The 11,463-nt window shown below is 49.1% G+C and overlaps 1 long non-coding RNA gene across 1 annotated transcript; it reads left to right on the top strand.

The window, feature by feature from the left end:
- The first annotated feature begins 696 nt into the window (after nucleotides 1-696).
- LOC127035771 (uncharacterized) lies at nucleotides 697-8,754 on the top strand. The gene is made up of 2 exons (XR_007769939.1): nucleotides 697-803; nucleotides 8,487-8,754. It is a non-coding gene; the product is annotated as an uncharacterized LOC127035771 (long non-coding RNA).
- The last annotated feature ends 2,709 nt before the right edge of the window (nucleotides 8,755-11,463 follow it).

Below are 11,463 nucleotides of genomic sequence, written 5' to 3'. Positions count from 1 at the left end.
GAATGAGCTGCCAGGTTTATGTCACCACTGTCCTCTGCTGGAGGGAAGCAGAGCTGGTGACTATGGGTCATATACTCCATACTGTTAACAAGGATTCTCCGTTAGCTCTGGTGGTAGGACTAGCCTGGACTTATCAGCTCTATGCTCACTGCCCCCTGCCCCCAGCAAGTTTCAGCCCAGGTGTGCACATGCTGAATAGCAGCATGGTGCTACCTGGCCCTAGGAAATCCCATCCCTGATTAGCTGGAGCTCAGACATCACTTCCTGAAAAATTCCTGGTAGGCAGTGGGGATTCCAAGTTTAGTGTCGATCCCCTTGTGCCTAGCCCCAAGGCAGAGCCTCGTGTCCTGCCTTTGGTGCCATATGAGGCTCTGACTTCCCCTGGGTGAGGATTCCAGCTCCCCATGCAGGTCAGCTGTTCCCCCAAGCCCTGTTACTATTTGGGAGCAGCTTACAGGAGCCAGGGCCAATTGCGCCATAGGCTGAGTGTGGTGCAAGGGCCCCAAGAAATTGCACAGCACAGTTACACAATGAGCTGTGTACTGAGCAAGGGAAGTGACATAGGGGTGGGGGGTGTTGGTGTCACTAAGTAAAAATCTCCTGGCTAAAGGCCCATGTTAGGGGCTAGGTGAACCAAAGTACCTCCATGTTAAAGGCCTTAATGTTAGCCTCACTAAACTCGTGTGACCTAGTGTAACCTAATGTACTAATAGCTGCAAAATGTAGTATTAGCAGTTAGCTTTTAATTGTAACAGCCAGTTCTCTGCTATAACACATTGAAGCTAGGCTAGAGCATGCTCATGGTTGTTTTAAGATACTGTATACATGTCTCAGCAGCGAAGAGGGGGAAGAAAGTGGGGGGAGACAAAAGACTGACTGAGAAAGGATACGGCAGCTGGATGGGAAAGTACAGGGGAGTAAAAGATCAGCTAGTCAGCATCAGAAAAGAAATACAAGAAGAAGGGTATAAATATTCCTGCCCTGCCCGTGTGCTGTGTGCAGGATCTGAGATTGTTATTTCTCCCTGGCACCTTATTTGAGCTCAAATAAATTTGGTTGTTTGCTTCTCCACCCTGGTGTGTTTATTGGCGCTTAAGCACTCTAGGCAACGAACCACTGTTGCTTGCCTCTGGCACTGCTGTGTCTGCAACAGTTTTTGGCATCCCTGGGTGGGCCAGAGGCGAAAATTAGCCTTGCCTGGATCCCTTCTGGTGGTCAACGGATTGCAGCGACGAACGACGCCCAGCGCGCACCGGTGACTTCATCGGGGGCCTTGGCGGAGACGTGATCTGGCTGACCTCGGAGGGCACAACGGTGCAACGCGCTCGAGTAGTGGAGAAGCAGTTGTGGGTGACGGTGAGGAACCGGTCCCTTGGATAAGGTAGGAACAGTCCGGTTGTCTGGACTCCCTCTGTTAGGATCTGGGGACGCTCAGCATCTACCTGCGACATGGGGCAGGGGCAGAGCAAGGTGGGGAAGGCAAGGTGCTCCCCCCTAGAATGCATTCTGGAGAATTGGAAGGTGTTTGGATCGGATCCGTTATCCAAAAATAGGTTACAAAGGTTTTGTACAGTAGACTGGCCCCAGTATCAGTTGGAGGGTCAGGAGAGGTGGCCACCTGAAGGATCAGTGAATTACAGTACAATCCTTCAGTTACTGTTGTTTTGCCATCGAACAGGTAAATGGAATGAACTTATGTATGCGCAGTTGTTTATGATGTTAAGAAGTAGGTCAGATCTCTTGTTAAGGTGCAATATAACCCCGACTGTAAGGTATAATGCAGTCGCAACAGGATCAGTAGTAACTAATGTTAGTTTCCCGAACCCCTCCCCAGTTGTAATGGCAGAACCGATGTCCCCTTTGGCCACAGCACTCCCACCATATAGAGAAAAGGTGCCCTCAGCCCCAGAGATTGCTCCCACAGTAGGAGTCTATCCACTGCTTACAGAGACTAGGATATCTCGCCGTGCAGCGCAGGACCGTGTGGCAGAAACTGTGCAATTGTACAACCATGTTCCTTTTGATCCTATGGCTCTAGCAGCCTTTAAAGCACAGGCTGGAGAATTTTCCACAAACCCAAGCCGTTTTATCTCAGTCTTTGAGGGATGCCTAGTGAGTCACAAGCCCGACTGGGATGATTGTCAGGTCCTTTTAAGAACTTTACTTTCTGAGGTTGAGCGGAATCAGGTACTGGCAAAAGCTAGGGAGGAGGCAGAGCGAAGACATGAGGCAGACCCGGAACATGTCCCTGAGGCAAAAGATCAAGTTCCCTTTAGAAACCCTCAGTGGGACCCTAATAATCAGCAGCACTTTGCCCACCTAGCTGCTTATAAGGACTTGATTTTACATGGTCTCAGGCACTCGGTGGTCAGATACAATAACTGGGCCAAGCCCTATGAAATTGTGCAGGAGCCAAAGGAAACTCCAAGTGCCTTTTTGCAACGCATTCGAGACACTATTCGGCAGAATACTAGTGCAGACCCCGATGATCAGGCAACTGAAGCAATAATAAAGGACATTTTCCTTAGCCGTGCAGCTTGTGATATCAAAAGGAAATTACAGAAAAAGGAGGATTTAATGGGCATGACTATGGCACAGGTTTTGGAAATTGCAAATAAGGCTTATAGCCTTAGAGAGGGAGAAAAGGAGAAAAAGCACATGAAAATGATGGTAGCGGCAGTGCAGGCTGGCACTGGAAGAGGTGAAAGAGGAAGGGGAAAAAAGGGGCCGTGGACGTGGACGTCCTGGCTCACAAGAAAGACGTTTGGGTCCCATTCAGTGTGCTATCTGTCGGCAGGAGGGACATTGGAGAAATGAATGCCCTGAAAGGAAAAGTACCCACATGATGGCGGCAGAGGATAATGATTAGAGGTGTCAGGGGAAACGGACCATCCCGCCCCCGGAACCCCGAGTAAAAATGCGGGTGGGAAATTCAGAAATAGACTTTTTAGTAGACTCTGGAGCAGCACGAACTGCTGTTAACCAGCCCCTCCAGCTACCGGTGGCAGATACCCTTATTGTGGTGGGTGCCACTGGCAAAGGAACCAAGTGTCCAGTATATGCCCCAGCGGAATGTGCTTTGGGAAACAGAACTATATCCCACAAGCTGGTTTACCTTCCAAATTGCCCAACGCCTTTGTTAGGGTGAGACCTACTTTGCCGTTTAGGTGCCACTCTGCATTTTACTCAAGATGAAATAACCCTTATCTTATCACCTGAGAATGCATGGATAATGACCCTTGCAGCTGAACCCTCAGCCATGCAAGCCCCAGAGTGGAGCCAGTGGGAAGATCAAATATACCCCCTGGTATGGGCATCAGGGATCCCAGGAAAAGCCACACACCAAACCCCTGTTAAAATTCAGCTTTTGCCAGGAAAAGGCCCAGTGCAAATTAAACAGTATCCAATCAAGAGGGAAGCCAGAGAAGGGTTACAGGGAACTATAGACCGATTCCTACAATACGGTGTACTTCGAGAATGCCAGTCAGCTTGGAACACCCCTATTTTGCCAGTGCAAAAGCCTAATGGCACGTACCGGCTGGTGCAGGACCTAAGGGCGGTTAATGAATGGGTTAAAACTTTGCACTCCCTCGTTCCAAACCCATATACCTTGTTGGCCTCAGTGGGGGGGCAGTACACCCATTTTTCAGTTTTGGATTTAAAGGATGCTTTCTTTACAATTCCGGTTGATATACCATCTCAAGAGATTTTCTCCTTCGAGTGGGAGGACCAAAGGAGGGTTAAAAGGCAGCTTTGCTGGACTGTGTTGGCCCAGGGATTTAAAAACTCTCCCACCCTTTTTGGCCCGGCCCTGGCCAGGGACTTGGAGGAATGGGATAATGAGGACAAGGTCCTTCTTCTGCAATATGTTGATGACTTGCTAATTGCAGCTGTGGGTCTGACCCCTTGCCTTAAAACCACCGCAAGCCTCCTAAGCTTTATTGGACTCCGAGGATACAGAGTAGCACGGAATAAAGCTCAGATTGCTCTCCCAGAAGTACGGTACCTGGGGTTCCACATCAGGCAGGGGGAGCGCCAGCTTTCTAACGAAAGAAAAAAAGCTATATGCCAAGTTCCTATCCCAAGCAATCGTAAATGGCTCAGGGCATTTCTGGGAATGGTAGGCTTCTGCAGAATATGGATCCCAGAGTTTGGATTGTGGGCTAAACCATTGTATGAATGTGTCAAGGGAACAGATCACGACCCTTTTCACTGGACACCAGAAGCTGACAGGGCATTTAAGATCTTAAAAAGAAAATTGATGGAAGCCCCAGCCCTGGGTTTACCCGACCTTTCAAAGCCATTTCAATTGTATGTACATGAACGAAAAGGAGTGGCTCTGGGCATGCTCACCCAGCTATTAGGCACCTGGAAACGTCCCGTAGCCTATTTTTCTAAACAACTAGATCAAGTTGCAAAGGGATGGCCAGCATGTTTAAGGGCGGTTGCAGCTACTGCTCTGGTGTTAGAGGAAGCTGAGAAGCTGACACTGGGGGGGTTGTACAAGTTTATACAGCCCATCTGGTTAGGGCCTTGCTGGACACCAAGGGTGGTCTTTGGCTCACTCAGGCTCGAGTAGCTCGGTATCAAGCTAAACTTCTGGAGAACCCTGAAGTTACCCTGCAGCCCTGCCCTTCCCTTAACCCAACTACCTTGTTGCCTGAAACAGAGGAACAGGAACATGACTGTTTAAATGTAATAGATGCCCAGTATTCCAGTCGTCCAGACTTAAAAGATCAGCCACTTCCAAATGCAGATTATGAATGGTATACTGATGGCAGCAGTGCTGTTATTAATGGACAAAGGAGGGCAGGTTATGCTGTTGTAACTCTCCACGAGACAGTGGAAGCAGAAAGTCTGCCTGCCGGGACATCAGCCCAGCTGGCTGAATTAATAGCTTTAACTCGTGCACTTGAACTGTCAAAAGGGAAAAGAGTTAACATTTTCACTGATTCCAGATATGCCTTTGGAGTGTTACACGCTCATGCAGGTCTGTGGAAGCAGAGGGGGATGCTGACAGCTCAAGGCTCTCCAGTCAAGCATGGACCCCAGATTCTCTGGCTTCTGGAAGCAGTACAGCTCCCAGCAGAGATAGCTGTGATACACTGCAAGGCTCATCAAAAGGAAGACCGAGACGTAACCAGGGGCAACGCTCGAGCAGACAGGGAAGCCAAGCGTGCTGCCACCTTAAATTTACCGACAACTGAAAACACCCACATGCATGCCCTCATTCCTTCAGTGGGGGAGCTTGCGACTCCTCAGTACTCCTGTGAGGAAAAGCAGCTGGCTGACAGGCTCGGTCTCCCGGAAAAGGAGGGGTGGCTCCATTCCACAGAGGGAAAGATCCTCCTGCCAAAGAGCCTGACCCAACCGGTGCTGCGGAGATTACATCAAACTACTCATGCTGGCAGGGAGGCCCTTACCCTGCTAATGGATTAATATTTCCTGACCTCTGGACTTCGACCACTGGCCTCCCAGGTGCAGGCTGAATGCTTAGTCTGCCAAAAGAACAACCCTCGACCAGGATTTTCAGTACCATCAGCCACTCTGGAACCCACCCCAGGTCCGCGACTGGTGTGGCAAATAGATTTTACTGAACTTCCCCAGACCCAAGGATTTAAATACCTCCTTGTCGTGGTGGACCGGTTTAGTGGATGGCCTGAAGCCTACCCATGCCGCAACTGCACAGCAAAAACAATAGCCCTTAAATTTGTAAAAGAAATCATTCCTCACTTTGGGCTCCCCCAGTGGATGGAATCGGACAACGGAACGCACTTCACATCAAAAATCATTCAGCATATAGCAGAGACCCTACAGATTCCTTGGAAGCTCCACACCCCATGGCGACCGCAAGCCAGTGGTGTGGTGGAGCGTACAAATCAGACCCTTAAAAGACACCTCTCAAAGATTTGCCAAGAGGCTTCTCTACGATGGCCTGACGCCTTGCCCCTTGCCTTGCTTCGTATCAGGGTTCTCCCTAAGGGTAGATTAGGACTTAGTCCCTTCGAAATTGTATTTGGAAGGGCATGGCCTATGAGTGGTACCCCGGTTCTGGCAGGGGAGTGGGAAGTAGGATGTGGGTTTTTATCACAGTACATGTGCTCTTTGTCTGCTGTTCTTTTTTCTCTTCACAGGTATACCAAAGATCTACAACCGTCTCCATTGGATGCTCCTGTCCACTCCTTGCAGCCAGGCGACTCCGTGCTCGTGCGTACCTGGAAGGACGAACCCCTGCAAGAACAGTGGAAGGGACCATACACAGTCTTGCTGTTTTCCCACATGGCAGCCAAGGTTGAGGGACACAAGACCTGGATTCATCACTCCCGTCTGAAGAAAGTACCAGCTCCAGCATCAACGGACAAGTGGACTGTGCAGCCTGTCAGTGATCCTAGTGATACTGATCTTGGACTAAAAGTGCTGTTTAAACGACATTAGGGCAAAATCTAATTCTTTTCAGTCTCTTAGGCCCTATATGGGTGGAAGCCCTCCTGTAGAGTCTCACATTCCCCCTGTTAGTCGGCCATACTACTGCCCTCATCAAGATCGGTGGGTGGTACACGTTTTTGTATACAGGGGCCCCAATCAAAGGGTTCACAGGTTCTTATCACCCTCCTCCCCTCCTGTGCCATTTGATTCTGCTTGGGCACAGGTCCGTAGACAGCCCCAACATCATTTCCATCCTCATCGGCATTAAGTGTTAAATGCAGTGTTTTCCTTTTGGGCGCCCTAATTCCCTTCCCCAAGAGTACCCTCACAGTTGGTTGTATTTGTCCTCTCAGGAATGGCCCTGCCTGGTAATATGGGTCCTTTTGTTTTTCATATGCCTTTTAGTTGTTCTTCTTATTTTTTGGGGTTTTGGCAACCTAGGATTTTAGGCCCTCTGTGGCTCCTTTGGGCCATATTCCTCCCTGTTGGGATGGCCCAACTACATGCCCGTTGGAGTTCCAACCCTCCTAAGGATTTTACTGTTAACACCTTTGAAACCCTAAAGATTGCTTTTGCCCATGAGTTTAATTTTTCCAATTGTTGGATTTGTGTCCAGATCCCACGTCATGCTGCTGGGTTACCCTGAAGAGTTGTTCCCCAAAATTGGTCAGACTTCTGTCAAAGGTGGATGGTAACCACATACAGCACCTCTACTAATGCAGGTTTACGAAGTAATTGTACCAAAGAAGCCCCTTATGGTTTATACAATGGTTCTTGGATTCCTTATTATAATAGTACACTTAAGCCCCAGCCAATTCGGTTGCGCTCTCCACCTGCTGGTCTCATATGCTTTCAGCAATCCAGTACAAGTAACCATACCTGGTTTGCAGGAAGTAGTACATGTAGGTTCTATATTGGTCCTGGTGTAAGTTTCACTGTCCCTTTAGTAACTGCCACTGGTCAACAGACAGGCAGTGCAACTTTCTCTCTCTCTATAAATGATACTTTACAAAACCAGAAAGGGAACAATGGAAAGGCTAGCTATGGTGAATCATTCTGGGTCTGTGGTAATAGTGCCTATAAATGGCTTCCTCTTGGCTGGTATGGAAGTTATTATCTAGGCTATCTTGCTCCTCCTCTCCGTGTCCTGGCCCAGGCCCCCTCAGTTTGCCCCAGGTATCAGCGATCTCTATATGCCACCGTTGAGCCTATCAGTCAGAGAGATAGGTGTGGAATGATATTCCTTCCATCATATGGAGTGGGACGACTAGCCCAACTTTATCAAAAGCTTTCTGTGTTCCTCACCCAGTTTGCCAATAACACCCTGGCCATAGAAAAAAGTATCAGTTCTGAGCTTTATCAGTTCCGCCTGCTGGCCCTACAAAATCGCCAAGCTCTAGATTATGTTCTGGCTTCACAGGGCGGAGTATGTGCCCTTATTGGAAAAGAATGCTGTACATATGTCCCAAACAATGTAGAGGACATCAATAAGCACATTTTATCCGCCGAGCAGGCTTTTAACCAGTGGAAGGCCCTGGAACAGGCTCCCTCGCTATTTGATACTGTCTTTAGTTGGCTGCCCAATCTTGGATGGGTGGGAACAGGGCTAATTCGCCTCCTGCTCACGGGTGCAGTATTGTGCATTGTTGCTCTTCTTTTGCTTACTTGCTGTAAAGCATTTATTCATAGAATTTGTACCTCTTGTTCTCAAGAAACCCCTATGTACCCCCTCATGGAGGACCCCGAAATTATTATGCTTAATAACATGCTAGCCACTGAATATGAGAAAACTCAGCCAAAAGTTTGTTGAGTGTTCTCAAAGGAGGGAGTTGTTGGTGTCACTAAGTAAAAATCTCCTGGCTAAAGGCCCATGTTAGGGGCTAGGTGAACCAAAGAACCTCCATGTTAAAGGCCTTAATGTTAGCCTCACTAAACTTGTGTGACCTAGTGTAACCTAATGTACTAATAGCTGCAAAAATGTAGTATTAGCAGTTAGCTTTTAATTGTAACAGCCAGTTTTCTGGTGTAACACATTGAAGCTAGGCTAGAGCATGCTCAAGGTCGTTTTAAGATACTGTATACATGTCTCAGCAGCGAAGAGGGGGAAGAAAGTGGGGGGAGACAAAAGACTGACTGAGAAAGGATACGGCAGCTGGATGGGAAAGTACAGGGGAGTAAAAGATCAGCTAGTCAGCATCAGAAAAGAAATACAAGAAGAAGGGTATAAATATTCCTGCCCTGCCTGTGTGCTGTGTGCAGGATCTGAGATTATTATTTCTCCCTGGCACCTTATTTGAGCTCAAATAAATTTGGTTGTTTGCTTCTCCACCCTGGTGTGTTTATTGGCGCTTAAGCACTCTAGGCAACGAACCACTGTTGCTTTCCTCTGGCACTGCTGTGTCTGCAACAGGGGAACCAGCAGCACTAGTTGTGTTTGTGTTTCTGAGTGCCACCCCTCACCCAACTCGCCCCCTTGCTCCCCAGCACCCACCTGACCCATCTCTCATCTCCCACAATCCCCCGGGCCTGTGCTCCCCTGCCTGCCTCTTGGATGTGCAGTTCCCATGCAGCATACCTCCCCAAGAGTAACCAGGACCAGTCTCACAACATTATCATCATATTGCGCTATTCTCACCAGGCCAGTGACACCGGGGTCACTAACATTCTCCTGAGTGAAGAACAGGCACAAAGTCACATAAGTTTTATCCCCTTTCAAAATGGCTCCCGCCTCCCATTGCTCTAAACTGGACTGAAGCCACAGCTGCCCTCAGTTAAGAACATAACGGCCAGGCTGGGTCAGCCCAATGGTCTGTCCAGCCCAGTATCCCATCTCCTGACAGTGGCTGGTGTCAGAGGTTTCAGAGAGAAGGAACAGAACAGGGCAATTAAAGGGTGATTCATCCCCTGTCATCCAGTCCCAGCTTCTGGCAGTCAGAGGTTTAGGGACAAGCAGAGTATGGAGCTGGGTCCCTGATCAACTTGGCTAATAGCCATTAATGAACCTATCCTCCAGGAACTTGTCACATTCTTTTTCGAACCCAGTTTTACTTTTGGCCTTCACAACGTTCCCTAGCAATGAGTTCCCCAGCAACTGTGCGTGGTGTGAAGAAGTACTGCCTTAGGTTTGTTTTAAACCTGCTGCCTGGTAATTTCATCAGGTGACTCCTGATTCTTGTGTTATGAGAAGGAGTAAATAACACTTCCTTAGTCACTTTCTCCACACCAGACATGATTTTGTAGACCTCTATCACATCGCCCTTAACTGGCTCTTTTCCAAGCTGAAAAGTCCTCGTCTTTTTAATCTTCCCTCATACGGAAGCTTTTCCATTCCTCTAATCATTTTTGTTCCCCTTTTCTGCATCTTTCCCAATTCTAATAGATCTTTTCTGACATGGGGTGACCAGAACTCTATGCAGTACTCAAGGTGTGGGTGCTCCCTGGATTTATATAGTGCCATTGTGATATCTTCTGTCTTATTATCTATCCCTTTCCTAATGACTCCTAAAATACTGTTAGCTTTTTTGACTGCCACCATTTCCACACGGCCTTGGCAGGAAGCAGCTCTGCATCCCCAGTCTCCCTCTCTGCACCTCACCCCTCCTTTCCCCAGAGGCTTCCTCCCTGCCCCATAGATTCCTTTGCCCCCTCATGGTCACCTACCCCTGGCACTGCCCCTTACTGGAAAGTCCTATAGAACTGAGCAGCACATCAGCATTTTTCTGTAGCATTTTTTTTCTTTTTGCACCATTCTGTAGAATTTAAACAGATGCCTGTTATAGACTTTTACAGTATGCTTCTAAAAACCCCAGTAGAAGGCATTTCAATCTATTCAAATCTACAGGTTAGAGATAGTGGGATTTCTATAGGTCTCTAGGAAATTTCTGTAGTTTTGTATTGGTTGAACCTCTATAGGATTTCCAATTTTCCCATAAGGGGTGGCTTAGCTTGGAATATGGGATCTGAAAAGCTGGCATCGTGGTTTCTCTGTGCACCTTTGAAGGGACAATGGAATCAGATGTCAGAATATCTGCCCTTGGACCTTTCATATCAATGGGTCCCAAAGTGTTCTCCCTGGGCTCTATTCTGCCATCCTCACTCAAGCAAAATCCTCATGGCAAGGCAGGAATTCTCGACTGGTGTCGAGGGCAGGGACATGACCACCCTGCCTTTCTGGTACTGCTCACTGGGAGGGGGCCTGGTCAGCTGCAGATGAGAGGGCTGGGAACTCCTGACTTGGATCGGATTGAAATCCACTGGGCTGGCTGGGTTCACCTCCCAGCTCTGCCACAGATTTGCTGTGGGCAAGTCACTTTCTTTGTGCCTCAGTTTCTTCGTTTGTAAAACATTCCTATCCCACAGGGGGGAGGGGTTGTGTACAGCTGTGCCACCTGAGGTAAGCACTTTGCTAGAACCCGCACCACTCACCCCCTCCCACTCCCCAACCTCTTGCCTCAGCCCTCAACTCCCTCCCGGAGAATGCACCCCAACCCCCTGACCCAGGTCAGAATCCCCTCCCACACCCTAACGCCTTCCACCAGCCCTGAGCTTCCTCCTACACCCCAAACCCCTCATCTCCAGCTCCACCCCAGAGCCTGCACCCACAGCCAGAGCCCTCATCCCCTCCCACACCCCAACCCCCTGCCCCCCAGCCTGGTGAAAGTGAGTGAGGGTGGGGGGGCGCAAGCAACAGAGGGAGAGGGGATGGAGTGAGTGGGATATGGGGCCTCTGAGAAGGGGCAGGCAGGGGTAGGGCCTCAGGGAAGTGGCAGGGCAGGGGGCGGGGCAAAGGTGTTCAGTTTTGTGAGATTAGAAAGTTGGCAACCCTACAGGTAATGAGCTCCCACCTCCACGTGGGTCAACTGGGTCTGCAGTGACCTCCCCACTCAGCATTTCTGTTCTGTGCTAGCTCGGTTCTCACACAGCATTTAAGTGACAGCCTCAGAGACTGACAGCTTCTGTCCCCAGAACAGCTCCACCCTGGGCAGCATCAAGGTCCCCCCCTCTTCCCTCTCTCCTTCCCCAACCCACCCCTGGGTC

Source organism: Gopherus flavomarginatus, chromosome 16 (genome assembly GCF_025201925.1).
Source record: "Gopherus flavomarginatus isolate rGopFla2 chromosome 16, rGopFla2.mat.asm, whole genome shotgun sequence".
In the NCBI taxonomy this organism is placed as follows: domain Eukaryota; kingdom Metazoa; phylum Chordata; order Testudines; family Testudinidae; genus Gopherus; species Gopherus flavomarginatus.
The sequence above is the reverse complement of the archived record's forward strand: the minus strand, read 5'-3'. Positions and strand labels throughout refer to the sequence as shown.